Below are 21,637 nucleotides of genomic sequence, written 5' to 3' on the forward strand. Positions count from 1 at the left end.
AAGAGTCAAACAATAGATCAACTCAAAAAGGTTAAAAAAAGAGATCTAAAAAAACATTTAGTTTAAAATGAGAATTATAAAAAAGTTATATTTTTTTTTTTTTAAGGATTTTTAAATTTATTGTAAAATTTATTATGAAAACAAGGTTTTAGTTTTGAATGAGATTTATAGAAACATGGTCCTGGATTACCTTTCCTTGAAACTATAATGCAGGAGAATCAGTTCTTGCATCGTCACCAAAAAAGAATAATGAATTCATAAAACAAATTAATTTTTAATAACAAGTGAAAAACATACAAAATATATGCAGCCAATTGTTACAATCTTTGTATTCTAAATCCATAAACACCTGTTTTACCTCTTCTCATCAAGAGCCGCCCCTGGGGGAGGGGGTACTGGGAACAAACAGCCACGCCTCCCTCCTACACTCAGCACACTCGCACAGCCACGCCCTCCTACTAATCACCTTCACCTGTCTCTAATCTACTTTCCTCATTATAAGGAGCCCAGTTCCGCTCTATGGTTCACACTGAGGATCATCAATGGACTACCTGCATTATGAATTCTACCGACTTGCTGGTTTGTGCTGTTCCTCAAGCCCCTCTGTCTTGCGTATTCAATCTAATAAAGTGTCTAAAGACACTAAGGTTTCCAACTCATGGTCCATGAGGGACACAGCTGCTATAAACTTTTAACTATTAAAATTAAGGATCGCTAAACTCAATACAGTATGTGGTTTTTGCATTTTTAAAGTACACTTTTATAAATAAATACCCTGAATTCAGGTTTTTATTAGTTATAATAAGGAAAACATCTTAGAAAAAAAATGTATTTGATTAGTTGCAGCTCTACATTGAAGTACACAGAGTCACACCAGACCAGGGAGCAGACATTCAGTCTGCAAACGTGATTATATTATTGTTTATTGTGATTTTTTTATTGGCAAATTACTGTAAATATTTCAGATTCATGTTTTTTTACACCTGCTCTTATACAAAAATGATTACAAGTTAAAACCTTGATGTACATATGATTGTACCAACAACCTCGAAAAATTCATCTCAAATGTTTTCTTGAGATGTTGTAATGTGTGATGATCCAGAATAGTCCTGATGGTATTTAATAATCCACAATTTTAGTCTTTTGACATGTTAACTTACAAATATTAATGAAACCAGCAAATGGTCAGTGTTTACCTAATGAAAGTGACTGAAAACTAATGTTTGTCTTTCTTGTCTTCCTCACCCTCCTGAGTAATATATTAACAAAACAGGACATGATGATGGACAAACTGCAAATCATCTTCAAGACCCTTCAGAGTATAAAATCAGCTGATGAGTCAGAGACCTGGATTCATAATTTGTTGCCACCTCAAGATTTGAGTTCTCTTCAGGACATGGAGGAAGAGCTGCATAGTGATTCTGACCTCCAGAAACAGTCAGTATGTTGGAATACCATCACATTTCCTAAAACTGAGGTGACAAGCTTCAGTGTTTTCAGGACAGGTTCAAAATCAAGAGATGGTTTATTTTTATAAGCTCTGTGCTCAGGGCCACAGCCTTATGTTCCCTCCCACTCCCTCACACACACACACACACACACACACACACCCTCTCGCTCCTCCTTAAATGCTCCCTCTGATCACTGCAAGAGAGAGAACACACATTAGTCCTAATCCCCTTCAGGTGTGTCATTGGTGACAAAATTGAATCCCCTGGTACAAATGAAGTTTGGTAACTAATTTTACTGTTAAGGGAAATCGTAGCACTTGTTTGCTTACCAGCAATTTCCAAGGGTCAGATGGGGTATTTGAGAGTTTTGCTTTATGAGTACCTACATTTTAGGAAACACCTTTTTCCTGCCCACTGTCTCAGACCTAAACATCATTATCTTAACCACTACCCTGAGCTCATTATTCATTTCTGTCCAATCATTTGCTTGTGAATCTTAAGGTTTGAGAGCAAGCATGTTTATTTCAAACAGTGTGTAAGAAAATTACATAACTTTCAGAATCTTTGCTTGACTCTTGCAGAAAGACATCAGCTTCTCCAGGCATTTCTTCATTCTGGTGAGTTCTTCCCTCATACTATTGTCGCAGACAAGGCAACAGAGTTTGTAGTGAGTGACTACAATGACATCATTAGGGAAGCTGTAGCTGGATATGATTTTCAGCCTGAAAACACTATGGTTGCTCATGAAGCAACTGTTAAAGGAACAACATACAAAACAAACATATATGTTGTTATTCAGGAAACTGATGAAGGCATTACTGTGGGAAGGATTGTGATGACAGTCATACAGAATTCAGTGTATTTCATCACTGAACTTTTTCAAACGTCCATGATCCATAACATGGGTGTTTACTGCTTGACAGCAAAAAATGGTTCCTACTCATGTGTTAATCAGAATGACCTTCTGGATTATTATCCATTGTCCAAGTACACAGTCTTCGATATGTCTGTAATAGTTCATCATTCTCTTCTCTTAATGTAGAACAATGTCTTGCTTGGTGGAAGAATTAAGGGGAATCATCCTCAGGGCTTTGCCGACAAATGTTGAGAACACCACCGAGCTTTTGATTGAGAGACTTTTAGAGTCGGGAGTGAAGCCCAAAGATGATCGACAATTTGTTCAAGAACATGACCTCAGTATGGTTTATAAAAGTCAGAAAACTCCAAGAATGTGTCAGTGTGCTCAGGGTCATATCTGTCCAAGCATCTCATTGCCAGGGTGATTGCGAGGTATGACAACTTTTCTCGAAACACTCAGTGTACTTGTATAGCACTGCAGTTTCTGGCCTACCAGAGCGAGGGAACAGAGTTTACAATGCAGCACCTTGATCTGGAGGAAGGAGATGCATTGTATACATTCAGTAAAATGCAGCTCATTAATGCAAATGAACTTCAAAATGACCACCTGAATATGGACGAAGTGCCAGAGCTTGTCACAACATGTAATCAGACAAACAATGTTATGAAATCCGAAGCAATGTTGGGATGCCTCAGATCCAGTGAGTTCTCTGGAGAATCCTGGTTTAAGACTCTACCTGAAAGACTGACAGAGTGTCTAACATCAGATGTCATGCATGCACTCCTTATTGTAAGTCCAGAGTGTATTGCTATCTTCAGAAACACCTCTGGACAATATGGATTCTTTGATTCACATTCCAGGTCTGCTGAAGGTATACCTGCCACTACAGACAACTGCACACTCCTTGATCATGTTTACATATAACCATCCAATGTCTGTGCTGAATCAGGAGTGTTGCAAACATACTTCAGCTACCACAATGCAGTGTATTGTGTTTTGCACTTCCAATCTTCTTAAAAACGTTGTTGGTTATATCATTGGTTCCATTGACAGTTGTTTGGTCTGTGCGCTACTAAGCGGGGTTTTTTTTTAGGGAGAACTTCAGGCGTCTAGTTTTTACGAATCTTTCACTTACACGCCATGTACTGTATTTATGTAAACTTAATAGCTTTTGATATTGAAATACAGTCGGCTTCCTATCAGTGTAATTGGGCTTTATTGCATTAATATCATCATGACTGGACATGACTGGATGTATTAAAGAATTTGTTTATTCTGACTGACTGGAATGTATACATTGGTATTGGCTGTTATTGTTTTGGCAGCAGAAGGAAAATGACAAGCGTGCCGAGTTGAAGATTTTAACTCCAGCCAGGACACGGGCCAAGAAACAGCAAACAAGATGGGTAATGTTTGGTAAAGTCACATCTGGTAATGTAATGTGATGTGGCTGAAAACCACGTCTCTGATTGCAGACCAAAAGACCAGGCTGACACAGCAACAACATGTGTAAGAATCACAACAAACCAGATAAAACATTTTATTGTCATTTCAACCATATATATATAGCTTATTTTATGATTCTTAAATACATAAACCACAGCGTAGGATGACCAGAAGACCAGTTGCAGACCCTTGTGCGGACACAAAGATGCAAGATGATGGTTCAAGTTTCTTCTGTATTTCTGGTTTATTTACTTTAATGGACATGGTCACGGTGCAGCTCTACAGAAATGAAGAATGAAAGTGAATGTGTATTTATCCCTGATGAGCACTCGGGGCAACTGTGATGTCTTGTTAATAAAATGGGAAGAAAGGTTCTCTGTAGGTCTTTTGCTTGGAAAATGGAACTAGCTGTAAAATGTTTCGTTTAAATTTTAAGTACTATTTTAACAAGCAATTAACAATTAAAAAATAATGTATTATTTTCAACAGATGGATGAGGAGCTCAGAGTGGTCCAGTAGATATCATTGTGGCAGATGGAAACACAGTCTAAAGCTAAGTGTGTCTCTACATTGTTAGTGCAGTTGCAGTAAACCTCAAGCTAATACTAGATGTGTGTGTGTGTGTGTGTGTGTGTGTGTGTGTGTGTGTGTGTGTGTGTGTGTGTGTGTGTGTGTGTTTACAGAGTATTTCAGAGTTTGAGAATTATGAGGTCTGCGTTGATGACACCTAGACTGAGTGAAGAACAGGCTTCACTTCTGTCACCAGTGGCTTTGATGAAGATCATAATTCAGTTGGCATGGACTCTGTTGAGTTTGTTTTTATTACTGTCTATGTAATAAGTATCATAACATTTTAAAGAAAAGTAAAATAGATTTAGTGAAGAAGATTAATATATTTTGGGCATAAACATGTGCTTCACATTTTAAAATATCTGCAATGTAGAAGAGCTCATTATTATTTACACTGTTGTATGTCCACAGATTAGAAGCACACATGGACTAGGACCAGCCCTGAATGAGGACGACCCTGGAGGACTAGCGTGGATGATGTCTAAAGAACCTTATGGAAAAGAAGGCACATAAAAAAAGTAATTTGTGAATTAAACAAATTCCAGTTCTTTTCTCTAATTATATTTGGCAATATGCAAATATGCATCATTAAATATGCTACATATGTGGTGATTATTAAAGGATATATAGTGCATGATGTTACCAGAGTAAAAAATAAAAATTTAAGTATGATTTGCATGATAGTAGAAGCTGTAGAAGAGTAGATAGATAGATTTGTATGACACGAGTCATTTCACTACACTGTGTTTTGGTTCTGTATGTGAGAAATAAACCTTCAATTTTAAAATTTTGATTGTAAATGTAATTCATTGACATTGATAGTAGTGACATATTATTTGAGTTTTATTTTTACTTGATATTAACTATGAAGAAATGACCACTGTTTATCTCTGTGACAGTAGCTAGAGTTTATTTACACCTTTAACACACTTCAGGTTCAGCTTTGTGACAGCACGTGGAGAGAACATCATTATGAAGACGCTGAAGGTACGACTGAAGAAAAAATTCAATTTATTGTTTTAGCCAAGTTTCATTTTATATCACATTAGTAAAAAATGTAGGCTAGCTTTGGTCACATGTTAGCCTTTAGCTAGAGTTTCTGCACAAATCTTAAGGATTGAAAAATGTATAATTGAATAATTATTTGTCTTTATTTAACAGCAACTTTAATTCTGCTTTACCTAATAATCAGTCAATTAAATATAAGCTATAACTAAGCAGCTTGTATTATGTATGTTTTGGTGAAAATGTTGATCAAATAATTCATGTTAATGAGCTCATGATGCCAGATGGTGTGGTGATGAGGTTAGTGTATGAAAAATGACTGGAGCATACTTTAATACTGTAGTTTACTAGATTAATTTTGGGATTGGTGGCTCAGTGGTTAAGGTGCTGGGTTACTAATAAAGTTCAGGGTTTTAAGCTAAGCTGCCACTCTTGGGCCCTTGAGCAAGGCCCCTAATCATTGTTGCTCCAGGGGCACTATAATCATGGCTGACACCCTGCGCTCTGACCCCAACTTCCAAACAAGCTGGGATATGTGAAAACATGTCACGGTTCTGTAATATGTGACAAATAATGGCTATTCTATTCTATAAATAGAAAAAACTGCTGAACAGTTCTTTGTGAAGGTCATTCCAGCATAATGGTAGCAGTCTCAGTCTGAGCTGTTAATTAGTAGTATTGCTGTAGGTGTCTGTATAGGTAAAACCTCCAGTATATAAAAGTCTGATATCATATTGTTTCTCTTTGGTGACAGAAACAATGTAGTTGAGATGGAGAAAAGCCGCCTGTTTCAGATTGATTATGTTAAACATACTAAACAAAACGAAACAAAGAAATGATTCAAGATGTTTTCCTGTTTCACTTGTACTATTTACTGACACAGTATAGAATAATCCCTATTCATATTTAAACCCTATACAACAAAAGTATTAACTGATACTTTATTAGATAAGTGATCATATAATAATGATAAAAAAATCTGTTATAAAGTGAAAAGACATCTCGGTATCTTGCAGATAAAAACAGCAACAAGGTCCCAGAGGGCTAAACTAAGTCTGAAAGATGAAGCTGCATATTTTTCATCCATGTTTAAAGATAAAGATGGATTTGAAATAAAATACATAAATTTATTTAAAGGTGAGTAACAAGCTCAATAATTATGTTTAAGTATTGTTTTATTCTTTTTCCTAAATAAGTTGCTCTTTGGTAGGTCGAGGAGTCTTCAGCTGTTGCCACTTTCAAAAGGGAGATTTTCTTGTTGAATATCGAGGGGATGTCGTTACTAAACAAGAATCTGAAAGAAGGCACAGACTCCATCACTCTGCAGTTGAAGTGTTTTTCTTTAAATTTCATTTTAATGGAAAAAGAATGTGGTATGTATATTGCTGTAAATAATGTCTTTCAAATGATGAAATGAAAACCGAGTGGATGGAAAGCCCCGTCTCTGCTTATCTGCACTAAAGGATATAAGTCCTGGGGAAGAGATTACTTATAACTACAGAGATTCTGACTGGCCATGGAGAAGCAAGGTATTTAAAGATTCAACTCAATTTTCAAATGTTATTTGACTCCAAATCCTTTCGAAGCAATATTAAGCATGTTGATGTGAATGTTGTACCCCAAAATGTGTAACATTGTTAAACTCGTATGAACGGACAGTTTATTGTTTAAAAGGTTTTTCATGTATGTGGGGAAGTGTTAGCACTTTATTGTGAATCTGCACAGGTAACTGCTGAGCTGGAACAACCATCAAAAGCTGTAGCCAGCTGTGCAGCAGGAGATGAAACGGAGAGGGTACGTGTGTGTGAACCTTGTGTTTAATACTCAAGGGGATGTGTAATTTCTATGAACTTTTTAAACTTTAAACAGCACCCACATCTCCCGCAGGTTGTTCTGAACCGGTGTGCCAGTGAGCAGGAGGCGGTGCGATGCCGGAACTGAGCTCACACTCATCGCAGTCTTCGTTGATGAGTTTTTGATCTCGTGTGCTTCATCTTGAATGATGTAATCCCAGAAGAACTCATGTCCTCTGAATGATTCCAGCTGCTGCCAGTTATTAATTAGCATTTGAGATGTGGTGATGACTGCTCCACCCCTACGCTGGATTTGTTCCAGGTTCCGGCTGCGCTCCAATTTGTTTTTGCCATGAAATTCTTTGACTTGAAAGCCAGGGGTCCAGTGCTTAAATTCATTTAGCCATTTCTTGATCAAGGGGGTGGGCATGACGAGAAGCGTGTGATTGATCTGCTTGGCATCATACAGAGCCAACAGGAAGTTGAGGACCTGAACCGTCTTGCCCAAACCCATGTTGTCCGCAAGGATGCCGCCGACATGCCCGTCCCTATGCAGGCTGTACAGGAAGGCCACGCCATCTTTTTGATGCTCATACAGCTGATCGTAAAGCCCTTCATACATCATTAAACCACTGTTGAGCCCGTTTACAAACTCCTCCTCTTCATCAGATACGTACAGCTCTTTCATAGCCTTTTCCGATCGCTTCAATCGACCCAGCATCTTATCACTCGGACGCACATCAAATGCTCGCCGGAAAAATCCCAGAGAAAGTTGAGCGGCCTCCTTCCCCTGCTGCCTAAGTCTAACACACATACAGAAGAAAAAGAAACTGTAAATTCAGTACTTTTTAATTTATAAACACACCCCACATACACACATACACACAAACAATACACACAATAAATATCACAGTAGACACACACAATACACACACACACAGCATACATACATCACAATATACACACACGCACACACACAGCATACATGCATCACAACACACACACAGCATGCATACTTCACACCACTGGGAGCATTATAAGGAAGTTTAAAACGTATGGAACAGCTGCAAACCTGCCTCGCCGTGGAAGAAAGCTCACAATTTCATCAAAGGGCCCTCAACAACTTAGTCAGGACAGCTAGGAAAAACCCCTGTGTGACTGCAAGACAGCTACAGGATGATATGATGAAGGCTGGTACAAGTGCTTCAGTGGCAACTATAAGACGTGCACTGAATAATCAAGGACTTCATGGCCGGACCCCAAGACGCACTCTACTTTTGACCTCAAGGAACATCAGGAGTCGACTAGAATATGCCAGGAGGAATTTGGATAAAACTACAGAGTTCTGTTCATGTTCTATCGAAAACGCTTGTTAGAAGTTATAAAAACTAAAGGGCGCTCCACAAGGTACTGAAGCTGGGGGTTGAATAATACTGCAAATGCTAATGTGTTACAAGACTTACATATTTAGGTTATTTTGACAACAGAAGTTGATTTAACTTTGAAGTTCAAATGAAAATTGTATCAATAAGTATTTTGTTATTTCACTAGTTTTTTTTTTTCTTTCATTTATTTTCATTATCTTTCATCATCACTGTATTGTCTATTGAGGTGAGGGGGTTGAATACTTCTGATTGTGTGTGGGTGTATATATGTATAGTAGCGCCTCGCTCGCGCGACGGGATGAACACACACACACCAGAGAGCTAAATGTCAGGAAAATCACGCATCTTTATTTGTGGTGTATAGGAGAGCCGGGGGAAAAGAAGTGCAATTTTGTATTGGAATGTAAATTTGTCCTTAACGCCGCATCTGCCGGAGCTTCCGACGTAGCGCCACCCCAAATAAGTGTTGTTCGCAGCCACGTTCCGTCCTCGGCACGTAGAGATCCTTAGAAAGTCTTTGGAAGAGGGTCGGCGTATTCGCTATGCGATAACTCGTGCTGCTCTCGCCGCTGTCGCTGCTTCCTGTTAAGAAAGAGACAAACACACCGTTTATTAGTTGGCCATTGGCATGTTTTGTCTCTTATTAGTAGTAGTAATATTATAAATACCAATACACTTCTATACCATTTGCCAGTAACAATAATAAATAACACACACAAAAAAAATGTAGGCGGCCATATTTACGTGGCGGAAAGCGGATTTACCTGTACAGCGCTTTTAGCCACAAGTTTTCAAAACAAGAGCAGCAGACGGGTAACGTGGAAAATGGACATTTATCCTACCATGATGTTGTTTTAAACTTGGCTAATGTGGTTCTAACAGAGGAAGTTAAAACTTGTGAAATCCAGTCTTCGAAGTCTGTGTAATGAAGAAAGGCTTTCTGACCTACTGCTGCGCTCCATTGAGCGAGACATTTCAATTAATCGTGATGAAGTCATTCAAATATTTAAAAAGACAGCAGATAGACAAATACTGATTTAAATACAGGCAATTTTATATAAATAAGTTAACCAAATGTATTTTTGTACAGATTTTTTTGTTTATTGAAGTAATATTTTTGTCCTTTTTTGTGCCCTTTTTGGTCCTTCCACCCCTCCCCCACTGCAGGTCTGTGCAAGCCACTGCTGGTGAATGACCAATCAGATTTAAGCTGGTCCAGACAAGACGTGCTATAAATACATGCAGTTTGTACTGTAAGGGACTGTAAGATTAGCACCATGAGTCACGGCAGAAGACCACGAGTCTGGATCATCGGAAGCTCTATCATCGTGAGACTGCGATCATATTTGTCAGCACACAGGCTAGATGAGAATCTGTTCCTGGACTGTGACATCATCTGGGATGGAGAAGGAGGGAGAAGATGGGAGCACCTGTTGGCGCTTCTCCATGAGAAACGAGCCGCCACTGACTACGACCCAGATATAATGATTATTCACCTCAGCGGGAACAGCATCGGACGTCCTGGTACTAACAGGGTGGATCTGATGTGCCGGATGAAGTCAGACATCAGAAAAGCCCACATGTTATTCCCAACACCAAAATCATGTTCTCAGACATCCTTCCTCGCCGGGACTGGAGGCACCAGACCTCTACTAGCGGATATGGAATAGAAAGAACACGGCGCTGGCTAAACGGCGTGACGTCCGGGTACATGACGGAACTGGGCATGCGATGCATCTGGCATCGTGGAATTAAGTCTTAAGACTTAAGTCTGGAATGTCTCCAGCAATTGGACCAGGATGGAGTGCACCTAAATGTAGATGGAAATATAGTGTTGGAATACAATTTGTACAATGCACTGGCGGTCGAGTTTAACAGTTAAAAATATTCTCCCACGATAACCTCCAGACCACAAAGACCCTTTTAAGAGCCACCAACTATTCTCACATAAGAGCTTTTTTACTGTGCAGCAGCAGCAAACTTACAGGTTGCATCAGCGCCTGCGTGCACGAGCGCCTTTTTTTTAAATAGGGGAGGTGTAACCGGAGTAGGAGAGCAGACCCAGGTGAAAAAAAGTACTCTTAAATGCATTCAAAATATACTTGAAATTCAGATATTATATTTATAGCACAATTGAACTCACACTGAAAAAACGAACTTTTTGGTGTAGTAAAATATCTTAGATTAACCCTAATAATTTCTAAATAGTAATATTAACATTTATTGAATACTAGTTTTTCCTAAGTAGAATTGTAAATAAATACACAATGAATTCATGTACAAAATGAACTGTGTGGAACTAGTAAGTTTTATTAGATATTTTATCGTATTATTTAACTTTTTTTTTATAGTCACTGCACATAGTCCTAAAAATACCAAGTAAATTTTTATCAAAAACTTTAGTGCATTCCAGTCTGTGCAATAAGCATCGAGGCTCATCCAGACGTTTGTTTAAAAACACAATTCTGTGGGTCGATGGGGATTTCATGACAAAACAGAAAAATATTTCAATTTAATTCAATTCATTTTTATTTGTATAGCGCTTTTAACAATGAACATTGTCTCAAAGCAGCTTTACACAGATAATGTGGTGATTAAACGTAAATATGTTCTTTGTAAGTATGTTTGTCCCTGATGAGCAACTGTGGCAAGGAAAAACTCCCCGAGATGGCATAAGGAAGAAACCTTGAGAGGAACCAGACTAAAGAGGGAACCCATCCTCATCTGGGTTGCACCAAAAGTCCATTTGAAGCAGATATACGATGCTGTGGGGTACAGTGATGATCATCAGAAGCGAAACTGTATTGCTAAATCAGTGTAGCAGACTGTTGACATTAACTACAGTCCAGTCCATCCTCAAAGCACCCGTTCTACTCCGGGCGTGATTTGATGTGAAATTTGCATTCAGTTTTTTTAACGTTACACGTTATGCATTTAACTTACTAATCAGGCAGATTCCTATAGAAATACTTGATGCTGTGATCCAATTCATTACATATAAATACGTAATATAAATATATTCACTAAAAAACGTAACCATATTATTTTCTATCACGGTAATGATATTAGACATGAATAGATAACACGACACATTAGCCATGTTCAGGGCTGTGTTCAAATTTCGGGTTCATAATGTGCTGCAAAGGGCGAGTCATGAAGTTAGCACGGATATCATGCTACACGAGTCGTGAAGTTAAAATAGCCTTGCACAAAAAAGACTGCACGTCGTCTGGTAAGCAATCCATAACAGTACAATGTATTACAGTAAAGTTATTGTTTTTTTTTATTATGAAAATTCATAAAAATTAAACAAAAAGACATTTCCCCCAAATAAGTGTTGTAGTATAACTATCAGGACATTAGTGATGTGTGAGCTGAATTTGGTGACAGTATTACTGTAAAATTATTGACTTTTTAGTATTTGCTTTTCGGGTTTTGCACTTTGCAGACGGTCCCTTGGAATCTGTCTCTTAGGTGTTCGCACATAGAGACTTGTATGTATTTTGTTCAACGTGGAGGAAAGCTGATATTGAGGAAAATTGGGTTGTAGCTGCGTTGTGTCTGCCTCTCTACATTACTATGATAAAAAAAGAGGTGTTATTTGTGCAATAAGAGCGTTTAGCTCAGGAGCTATTGACTCGGGAAACTTGAATCTGTGAATATGTGGCCAACTTTACTTAAGTTAATAAAACTGCTGCATGCATTTTAAATTCAATTTAAAAAAGCTTGTTAAGTGCTATGGATACTCAGCAAGACAATGGATGATCGTCGTCGAGAATAACAAGCAGTATGGAAAACTGTTTCATTTTAATAATTCAGAGGTCAATTAGTTGGTCTTAGCTGGTAGACTAACACATTGTGCTTTTTCGTCAACTTTCAAAAATCTGACCTGGATACATAGAACAAGGTGACTCCATAAACCGTGGGATGAACCTAAAAGTGCTAAAGTAAAACTGAAGGGCTAATGTAAGAGCAGGAAATATTCATCTTTAGATAGAACAAAGTACCGGATGTCTCATTATGTGATTGACCTTGCAGTATAATTATTGCAGTATAAAAAATGACTTAAGTCTGCATGCTGAACAACACTGCTTAGTTACAGTACTGTGCAAAAGTCTTAGGTGTGCTAGTTTTTTACCCCCAAAAAGAGGTTTTAAGCCAGTTACGTTTTTCCTTTGCTGTATTGTACCAGTAAGAATTTTCATCTTACATTTTTAAACATTCATTTCGTCATAATTTGTAATAATCCAGTTAGATCTTTGTATGCACAAGGAGTCTGACAACAGCTGGTGCTACACACCTGATCTCATCATCATCAAATTATTATTAGTATTATTACATGAAAACTGAGACAAACTACATTCAGAAGAACTTAACTGTCTTTAACCTCTTTTGGGGTAAAAATACTAGCATGCCTAAGACATTTGCACAGTTCAGTATGTGTTGACAACATTATTCTCTTCACAGAAGCAAAGCATTGAGGTGAGGCGTGAAGCTGTTATCCGGAGCCTCATACTGTACCTTGGTGAAAAACAAGAGGAGCTTTCTGAAGAATGCCTGGTAAAGCTTTTTTAAATTGTGTTACCATAAAGTTAAGCCTGAACTGAAATAAGAGGCACATCAATTCTTAATCTAATGCCATGTTCTACTAAACTATTTGAGGGTTGTTTTCCCAGTACAAACCAAGTAATATTTCTTGTTAATTATATGCAGGAGGACAGTCGCAGTGACACCATGCAACACATCCTTAAGATTCTGGTGGTCTATGGAGCTGGTGTAGAGGATTCAGTGGATGTATCTGTTATTCTCGAAGGCCGGGAGATCCTACCAGGATGTCACAACGTGGCTAAAGCTTGTGTACTATTTATGGGGTTGATTTATGCCCTCAACCTTGTATACCCCAAACCCCTGCACTATATTTTGGGTTGTTCTGTTGTTTTGAAATTGTTTCCCGCACTTTGGTACATAATTTGTACTTTTGCTATTTGTACTAAATTGAACTTTAGTAGCGTTTTCAGTTTTATGCCTTATAACCACCTGGTCTTACTGTCACCAAGAGAGACCAGACTTTAGAAGCATCGATGTGTTTCTACTGTGTGTTTTGAATTGACTTTATTCAAGGCAAATAGTGGTGGGATATGTTTTGTTAAAGTTATCATTTTTTGCCAGTTTTCATTTACTTTTATCTACAGCGTTTAACATCTTTAATAAACATATTTAACATCTGTTTTATGCTAAATGTTTTGATACCGTTGGGAAAAAAGAAACAATTGAATTGTATTACCCACTGTGATTTTTGTTGAAAACATACACAAAGTGATTACATTTATTTGGTAATATCAATATTATTATTAATAATGTTTACTTAATTATTACTACAAAAGAAAAGAAAAAACAGTAAATGCAATTTACCCTAAAAAAGTAAATAAGATTGATTAAATATTTCTAGTACAGCAATGCTACACACTGAAAATATCTAATAGAATTTACCTAAATCACTCAAATAAATCTAACTTCTAAAATAAAAAGAATTAACATTTCCTTAATTCTTTACCAAACAGTTCATGGGTTAAGTAGATTTTAATTGATTTTGCTAGATTATTAATACTTGAAATTAGGCAGTAAATGTTACTTAAAAAAAGTTTTTTTAGTCAATTTTACAAGTTAGTTTTTTCAGTGTACCCTTCTCAGAAATGGACTTTGAATGGTTATGCATGTAAGTTCTTGTTCATGTATTAGGACTAAGACATGTTTTGAGTAGACCAGTTCTGTGAATGAACACTTGTGTTTCTGGACGTACAACTTATGTTCCAACACAAATTTAACAAGATCTTAAGTGTAACACAAACCTTTTTTAACTGTTTTATAGATGCCATTGTTTTAGTATTAAAATATTATATATAAAATAATAATAATATATACTAATATATATTATAAAGATATAATATTCAGGATTGAGTGGAAGATTTGCTGAAACAACAGAATTTGTACTTTGCTGTCAGTTGTAATAAATGTTGTTCTTGAAGCAGCTTTGACTTTGTTTACTTTATTCTGTAAATTACATTTCATTCAGTTTTCATTCTCATGTATTTACAGGAATATATTGGTAAATAATATATTACGATGTAATGTAGTAAAAAGCATTTTGATGTAAAACTATTACAATATCATCTTGGGTTTTGGGAAATTTACAGGATTTTATTGGCAACTCTAGTTGCCAACTAAATACTGTAATTTATTTTACAAAAAAATACTGTAACTCATAATACAAGTTTAATTCTATATTACTGTAAAATAAACAACAAAGTTCTGTATTTTACAAACAGTTAACTGTAAATTGCTTTACAGCAGGGGTGGACAACCCGCGGCTCGCGAGCCACATGCCGCTCTTTGGCTGGTTTCATGCGGCTCTTACGTTCATATTGAAGTTTGTGTGTGTTTGTTTTTAATGTGCGTGTTCACTTAGCTTGAGTTCAATACGGTATTTTTAAGACTTAAGTGATCCTGCCCCTACTGGGAAACTTTGCGGTATATTCATCTCAAGCACATGCGCATTTGAAGAAAATAACATATTGAACTCATGCGAACACACACATTGAAAAAATACTACGTCTGTGTTTTCTGTCATTATGTTGGTGTGTGACATTTACAATAAATCTGGCTGAGCAGAGTTGTGTGTGTGTGAGGAAGGGATGGGTAGGGCTGGGCGATAAACCGATAAATAGATCGACGCTCTCCTCTGGGCTTCCATAGTTTCGAACTAAGTCAGCACCGCCCCCCTTCTCCCACGCGTTTGCCACAGATATACACAAACAACATGGCAGAGAAGAACTCGTTCCCAAGAAAAGGTAAGCAGCCGCTTGTTGAAAATACACGGTTGAGCAGCCACACTTTGTTTAGTGTTGCGCGTCCAATCGTACACTTACGGTACGGGTGGTGGAAGCGACCAAAATACATCTAAAGATGCTTCAGAACCGCGTTTCCGTTAATAAACAGAAAAAATCTGATCATTTAAATCACCATATTCAAACACTCATAAAACATTTCTCTTTGTAGGTTTGCTCATTTTATGTTATGTTACGTTCTATTTTCACTATTTACAATAGCAGGGCTGCCATCTTGTATTTTTGGCTTGTTGTTTCTGATTGCACATTAACCCAAAGTGGTTATAATCCCAGAAGGGTAAATAAACTTTATTTAACCCTTGCGCAGCGGTACAGCATCCACTCTGCACTATTGCTTGGGCTAAAAATAGCCACCATGTCAGATCAATATTTCTGACTGACTTTTATACACTGACTTTTATACATGGTTAGTTTTTTTTGCAGCATCAGCATCAATTATTTTTATCCTTGATCTGTTTTCGGGCTGAAAAAAGCCACTAAGTTTAAGTGCTGTAAAAATGACAGATCAATATTTGTTTCCACTTTTTTCACACTAATCTGTTAATCAACATCAGTTCTGATCTAAACTACCAAAAAACATTTTTTTATTCCAGGACTTTTTATTTTTAATTGCCAATTGATTTAGTGACGTCACAGAAATGGAAATAAAAACCACACAAAATGACTGATATTTTATATAAAATGAAATTATAAACTGGATTTCTTTTGACCATTTATCACAGGCTTGGATGTGTCAAAGACTGGAGAAAAACTGACTTTTCTGCATGGTTAGTTTTGCTCCAGCATCAGCTTGAATTATTTTCATCCTCATTTGTTGTTAGTGGCTGTTTTTTTCCCATTGACTCCGATTAGAACATTTTCTAATTGCTTCACCATGATATAGAGCTGTGGATAGAAAGCATAGTTTCTGGTTCTCTTATTAAGATTATAGTATGTGTGTGTGAGTGTGTGTGAGAGAGAGAGAGGGTGACCTTTGTTCACTGATACATTTTTTTCAGTAAAAAAAACTACTCCACATCCCATTTATGAACATTCAAACTATAAAATAAAAAGAACAGAAGTTGTAAAAGATGGATGGAACTAAATCACATATAGACATGTATTTTCAGTGTGTGTGTTTGTATGTGTGTGTGAGAGAGAGAGGGTGACCTTTCAGACAAGGTAAGTGGATTTATGCACCTGCTGCCTTTTGTTGATGAGAAGTATAGACTAAACAAAAACAAGGTAAGTGGATTTAAACACTTGCATTCCATCCTGCAGGTCATTTCAAAATGAAAAGAGCAGCGAGCACCATGAAGAGATCCTTTACTTCTGAAGAAGTATTAAATGAAGTTATGCAGCCTGACCCCAGCGAGCTGCAGGATTCATCTTCAGAGAGCCGTGACTCCAGAGGGTCAGATCCAGACTTCAAGCCAGCCACGTCCTCAACTACTTGAGTGAAAGCGAGGAGGTTTCTGAGGATCCTGGACCGGGTTGGATCGGGAGAAACAGACAGCAATGGATTTCAAATAATGCTGAGACGGCTCCTTTCTTCCAGCCTGCTCGAGGTGTGACTCCAGGCCCTACAAGATATGCCATATCAAGGGTAGATGATTTACAATCTGCTTTTGAGCTTTTTTTCACCAGCGAGATGATGGAACTGATAGTCAGCATGACTAACCTCAATGGGCGGCGCACCATCAAAGAATGGACCGATGTGGACTCCGTGGACATAAAAGCTTACATGGGCCTGCTAATCTTGGCTGGTGTCTACCCGTCAAGAAATGAGTCTACATGCTGCCTGTGGGATGATCGGAGTGGCCGGCAATTTTTAGGGCCACGATGTCTCTCTGCAGATTCCACCAAATCAGCAGAGCACTCCGCTTTGACGACAAGAGGAGCAGAGAAGCTCGCCGCAGAGACGACAAACTTGCCCCGATCCGAGCCCTATGGGATCTGTGGGCTCATAGACTGGAAATTTTATATAATCCTGGCAGAGACGTGACGGTAGATGAGCAGCTAGTGCCTTTTAAAGGACGCTGCCAATTTCAGCAGTATATGCCCAAAAAACCAGCCAGGTATGGATCAAATTATGGATTACCGCTGATGTTGCCACATCAAATCCCTGGTGGTGTGTGCCCTATCTTGGAAAGATCGGGGATGCTGCAGAGGTGGGACAGGGCAGGAGAGTCCTCCGGGAGATGACTGAAGGACTCCAGGGAGTCACTGTGACTTGTGACAACTCCTCCATCTTTGCTTTCACCAGCAACACAGTGGCAGTTATCTACATTTCCAAACGGGGGAGAAGTGTGCTTCTTCAAGTACAAGATACCGTGAGGGAGCAGTGACTGAGGGACCCGAAGCCAAACCGGAAATAGTCACTGACTACAACCGCTGTTAAGGAGGTGTTGACAATCTGGACAAGGTATGTGCCACTTCCTATTTCAGATCATTTTTACTGAATTCATGTGCTTGTTAGAGAGAGATGTAGGAGATACAGTTTGTGTTTGCATGTACAGTATGTTTGCATGATTATTGTCATTGTCATGTGCAGTTTTAGAATGAAGCTGTTAGTTTTAGTAAAGGTATAGATGAAGTTTATACTAATTGTTTTCTTGTTCTTGTATCTTTGTAGGTTGTCAGCACCTACAGCTGCAGGAGGAAAACATCTCAGTGGCCACAAACATTGTTTTTTAACATGGTGGACATTTCCATAAACAAATCCTATGTGATTTATACGGCCATCAATCCCTCCTGGAACCACCAAAAAAACTTCAGGAGGAGGCTTTTTTTGGAGGAGTTGGGCAACCTCATGGTTGCAGCAGCAGTAATGAGAAGAAGGCACCTCCCCCGTGCACCAATTGCTGCTGCTTTTGTAAGAGAGCTACAGTGCTCTGTAGCTGCCCCTCAGGCACCAGCAGGCACCAGCAGCAGCTTAGAAGTTGTTCGGAGGGGAACCTGTAAGTGCTGCACCATCGGCACTTGCGTCACATGTGGCAAATTTGCCTGCAAGGACCACCAAGTAATTTGCTGCAATGACTGCTGGCAGCACTAGAGAAAGAGACACACACACACACACACACACACACACACACACACGCACACACACACACACACAGAAAATACATGTATCCACTTGATTCATGTATTTAAAACTTTTGTTCCTTTTATTTTCTATTGTGGATGTTGTTTCATTTTCTTGTTGTTGTTAGTTTGAATGTTTTTGTTGCATTTTCTAGTTGTTTTGTTATAAATTATGTTCATAAATGTGATGTGGAGTAGATTTTTTTTACTGAAAAAAATGTATCAGTGAACAAAGGTCACTCTCTCTCTCTCTCTCTCTCACACACACACACACACACACACACACACACACACACACACATTCTATAATCTCAATAGGAATACCAGAAACTAAGCTTTCTGTAAATAACCCACAATTATTTGAGTAGTTTTAAATACGCTCTATATTCTCTACATGCACTATACTGAACATAAGTTTAAGTTTTCTAAATATTATGTGTTTATTCTGGTTTGCAAATTTAATATCGGCAATTAAAGTTATTAAGCCTATAGAGACTTTTATTTTGAAATGACGCTAGACGGACTGCCGCAAAGATCACGCATACATGAAAAATCGGGCACATGTGGAGATCGCTCATGCACGATCAAAACGGTTACGGAGTCAAAATGTTTAAATATAAAGTTAAAGCAGCAAAAAGTAATTTAGAGTAGTTATATTTGCCTGATTAGTGTAGCATACGGTTTATTTTGGTTATTTTGTGTTTTTGGCCTTCTTTTATTTTAGTACCTGGTTGAAGGAGGCACAAAGCTCTTACGGTGTTGTTGTGGACTCAAATAAAAAGGGAATTGTGGATGCAACTAAGGTGTTTTAAAGTGTAATACGGTGCATTATAAGAAAAAATAAAACAGGAAGAGTCAAACGCCAACATCAGTGCAAGAGTCAACTTTATTTCAACCGGGCTGCTACAGTAAGAGCTTTATCTCATTGATTCTATATGCTGATGTAAATGATGACTAGCCAAGGATCAGAGCCATGTTTTCCAGTGAAGGAAATGAAAGCAGTTAAAATGCAACCTTCTCAAGGTAAAGATGTAGATGATGAGATAGAAGATCATTCAGAGGGAGAAGGAAATGAAATACGCCATTCTGTTCGCAAACGTATTCCAACAGAAAAAATGCTTGCATATCAGATGGAGAAGTCCCAAAAAGCAGAAAGCAGGCTTATCCGCACATATGAGCAGTGGAAGGCTGAGGCTCGAAAGGCAAGGGAGCAGATGAAAACAGACATCTCTGAGAGTGAATTAGCAATGCTTGTAGATACAATGGAAAGTGAAAGAGACAATGTAATGGATGCATACATAAAGGTCCGCAGTGATGTCACTCCTTCCACAGATATGAGAAGACGGATTGATGCTTGCGATGCGGTGACAAGGGACATTGTAAAGATTGCTTATGAGAGGATCTCAGGTGTTGATGGAGACTTTGACAGTGAAGCAGTGAAGGGGCGTCTTCGTGAACTGCTTGTCCGAGATAATGCTCGCTCTGTTTATGGCTCCACAGTTTCACGTATCAGTTCCAAACCGAGTATACCTGTAAGTCAATCTTCATGGAACTCTGCGCTAAGAGCTAAACAAATTGAAGCAGCGGCAGAGCTTGCAGCTAAGGAAGCAGAATACGCTGCTATGATAGAGGAAAAGGAACAAAGGAAAAGAATTCAACTTCTAGAAGAGAAGCAAAGGCAAGAACTTAATGCAGAAGAAAGTGAGTTGCGAACATTACAAGCAGTAAGGGAGGTAAAGGCAGCTAGAGCAAGACTAGAAGTTTATGACAGAGAAGAAACGATTCATTCTGTTAATCAGAACAGTGAGCTGCAGCAACCTGTAAGCATTTCTATGCCAGAGCCTGCACGCGCAACCTCAGTTAAGCCAATCCTGAATGAGAAGGTGTTATCACCACCTACCAATGCTGATGTATCTTACCTAGCACAGGCTGTCCAAGATAGCATGATGTTGAACAGACTTCCTATGCCAGAGCCTACTATCTTCAGTGGTGACCCCATTCATTTCATTGAGTGGAAAACTTCATTCCAATCACTCATTGACAAAAGGCACATCCCTTCAGCAGATAAATTGTATTACTTGAAAAGGTATGTCGCTGGTCCTGCTCGTAAGACTTTAGAAGGCATCCTTTACAGAAACGATGAGGAAGCCTACCGAGATGCATGGAAAAGACTGCAAGATCGTTATGGACAGCCATTCATCATACAAAGAGCATTCAGAGAAAAACTCTCAAGCTGGCCCAGGATACAAGGCAAGGACGCTGAAGGACTCAGAAATTTCTCGGATTTCTTAAATGCTTGTACAGATGCTATGCCTCATGTAAAGGGACTGGATATATTGCATGATTGTGAAGAGAACAGAAAACTTGTCAGCAAACTTCCAGATTGGGCGGTTGCCCGTTGGAATCGTCAAGCCACACAAACGTTGAGTGAGACTCAAAATTTCCCAACCTTTCACGACTTTGCCCGATTTGTTTCAGTAGAGGCTGAAGTAGCTTGCAACCCTATTACTTCCTACTCTGCCCTCCATACCTCTGAAGCAAACAAGGAGAGACACGACCCTAAGCTTGGCAAGAATAAGGCCAATGTCTTCCATACAAAGATGGTCACACAGCATGAGAATCCAAGGTTGTCTAGTAAGGTCATTAAACCATGTCTATTCTGTCAAAGCGAAGAGCATCAAATTCATGATTGTTCTAAATTCTCTGTAAGATCTCTTGAAGAGCGAAGGCAGTTCATTAAGGACAATAAGCTGTGCTACGGATGTCTGAAGCCTGGTCATAGTGCCAGAGAGTATCGCTACAGACATACATGTGATACATGCAGAAGACGACATCCTACATGCCTGCATGATGACACCTTTGTTATGAGGTCGAAGTCTTCCCCTAGTCATGCCTCAGAAAATGCACCTGAGAGAGTTGTAACAACGTCTTTGAGTGTAGAATCTGGTTGTACATCCACCATCACCTCAATGATTGTACCTGTGTGGTTGTCTTCACAAAGAGACCCGGTCTCTGAGAAACTTGTCTATGCTCTTCTAGACACACAAAGTGACTCGGTCTTCATTGAAGAGGCAGTAAGTCAAACTCTAAAGGTAAACTCATTTCCAGTTACTCTTAAGCTCACTACTATGGTTGGAAGAGATTCATTAACATCAAGTGA

At 38.5% G+C, this 21,637-nt stretch overlaps 1 protein-coding gene and 2 long non-coding RNA genes across 14 annotated transcripts in view; 2 read left to right on the top strand and 1 right to left on the bottom strand.

Annotated features, from left to right (window-relative positions):
* The window catches only part of LOC124377358 (NACHT, LRR and PYD domains-containing protein 12-like), a 578,147-nt gene that overhangs the window by 54,896 nt on the left and 501,614 nt on the right, over nucleotides 1-21,637 (bottom strand).
* Nucleotides 467-4,368, top strand: LOC124376880. 10 transcript variants are annotated; one of them, XR_006923948.1, is made up of 4 exons: nucleotides 467-1,441; nucleotides 2,033-3,819; nucleotides 3,914-3,974; nucleotides 4,246-4,368. It is a non-coding gene; the product is annotated as an uncharacterized LOC124376880 (long non-coding RNA). The 10 variants fall into 10 exon arrangements; XR_006923950.1 differs by lacking the exon at nucleotides 4,246-4,368 and having other exon boundaries at nucleotides 2,033-2,068; nucleotides 2,494-3,819; nucleotides 3,914-4,106; XR_006923952.1 differs by lacking the exon at nucleotides 4,246-4,368 and having other exon boundaries at nucleotides 2,033-2,068; nucleotides 3,636-3,819; nucleotides 3,914-4,106.
* On the top strand, nucleotides 5,259-13,736 carry LOC124376854. 3 transcript variants are annotated; one of them, XR_006923909.1, is made up of 9 exons: nucleotides 5,259-5,313; nucleotides 6,348-6,468; nucleotides 6,542-6,704; nucleotides 6,795-6,860; nucleotides 7,057-7,125; nucleotides 7,219-8,531; nucleotides 9,677-10,574; nucleotides 12,977-13,069; nucleotides 13,223-13,736. It is a non-coding gene; the product is annotated as an uncharacterized LOC124376854 (long non-coding RNA). The 3 variants fall into 3 exon arrangements; XR_006923911.1 differs by having other exon boundaries at nucleotides 7,219-7,446; XR_006923910.1 differs by lacking the exon at nucleotides 9,677-10,574.

Source organism: Silurus meridionalis, chromosome 23, assembly GCF_014805685.1.
Source record: "Silurus meridionalis isolate SWU-2019-XX chromosome 23, ASM1480568v1, whole genome shotgun sequence".
In the NCBI taxonomy this organism is placed as follows: domain Eukaryota; kingdom Metazoa; phylum Chordata; class Actinopteri; order Siluriformes; family Siluridae; genus Silurus; species Silurus meridionalis.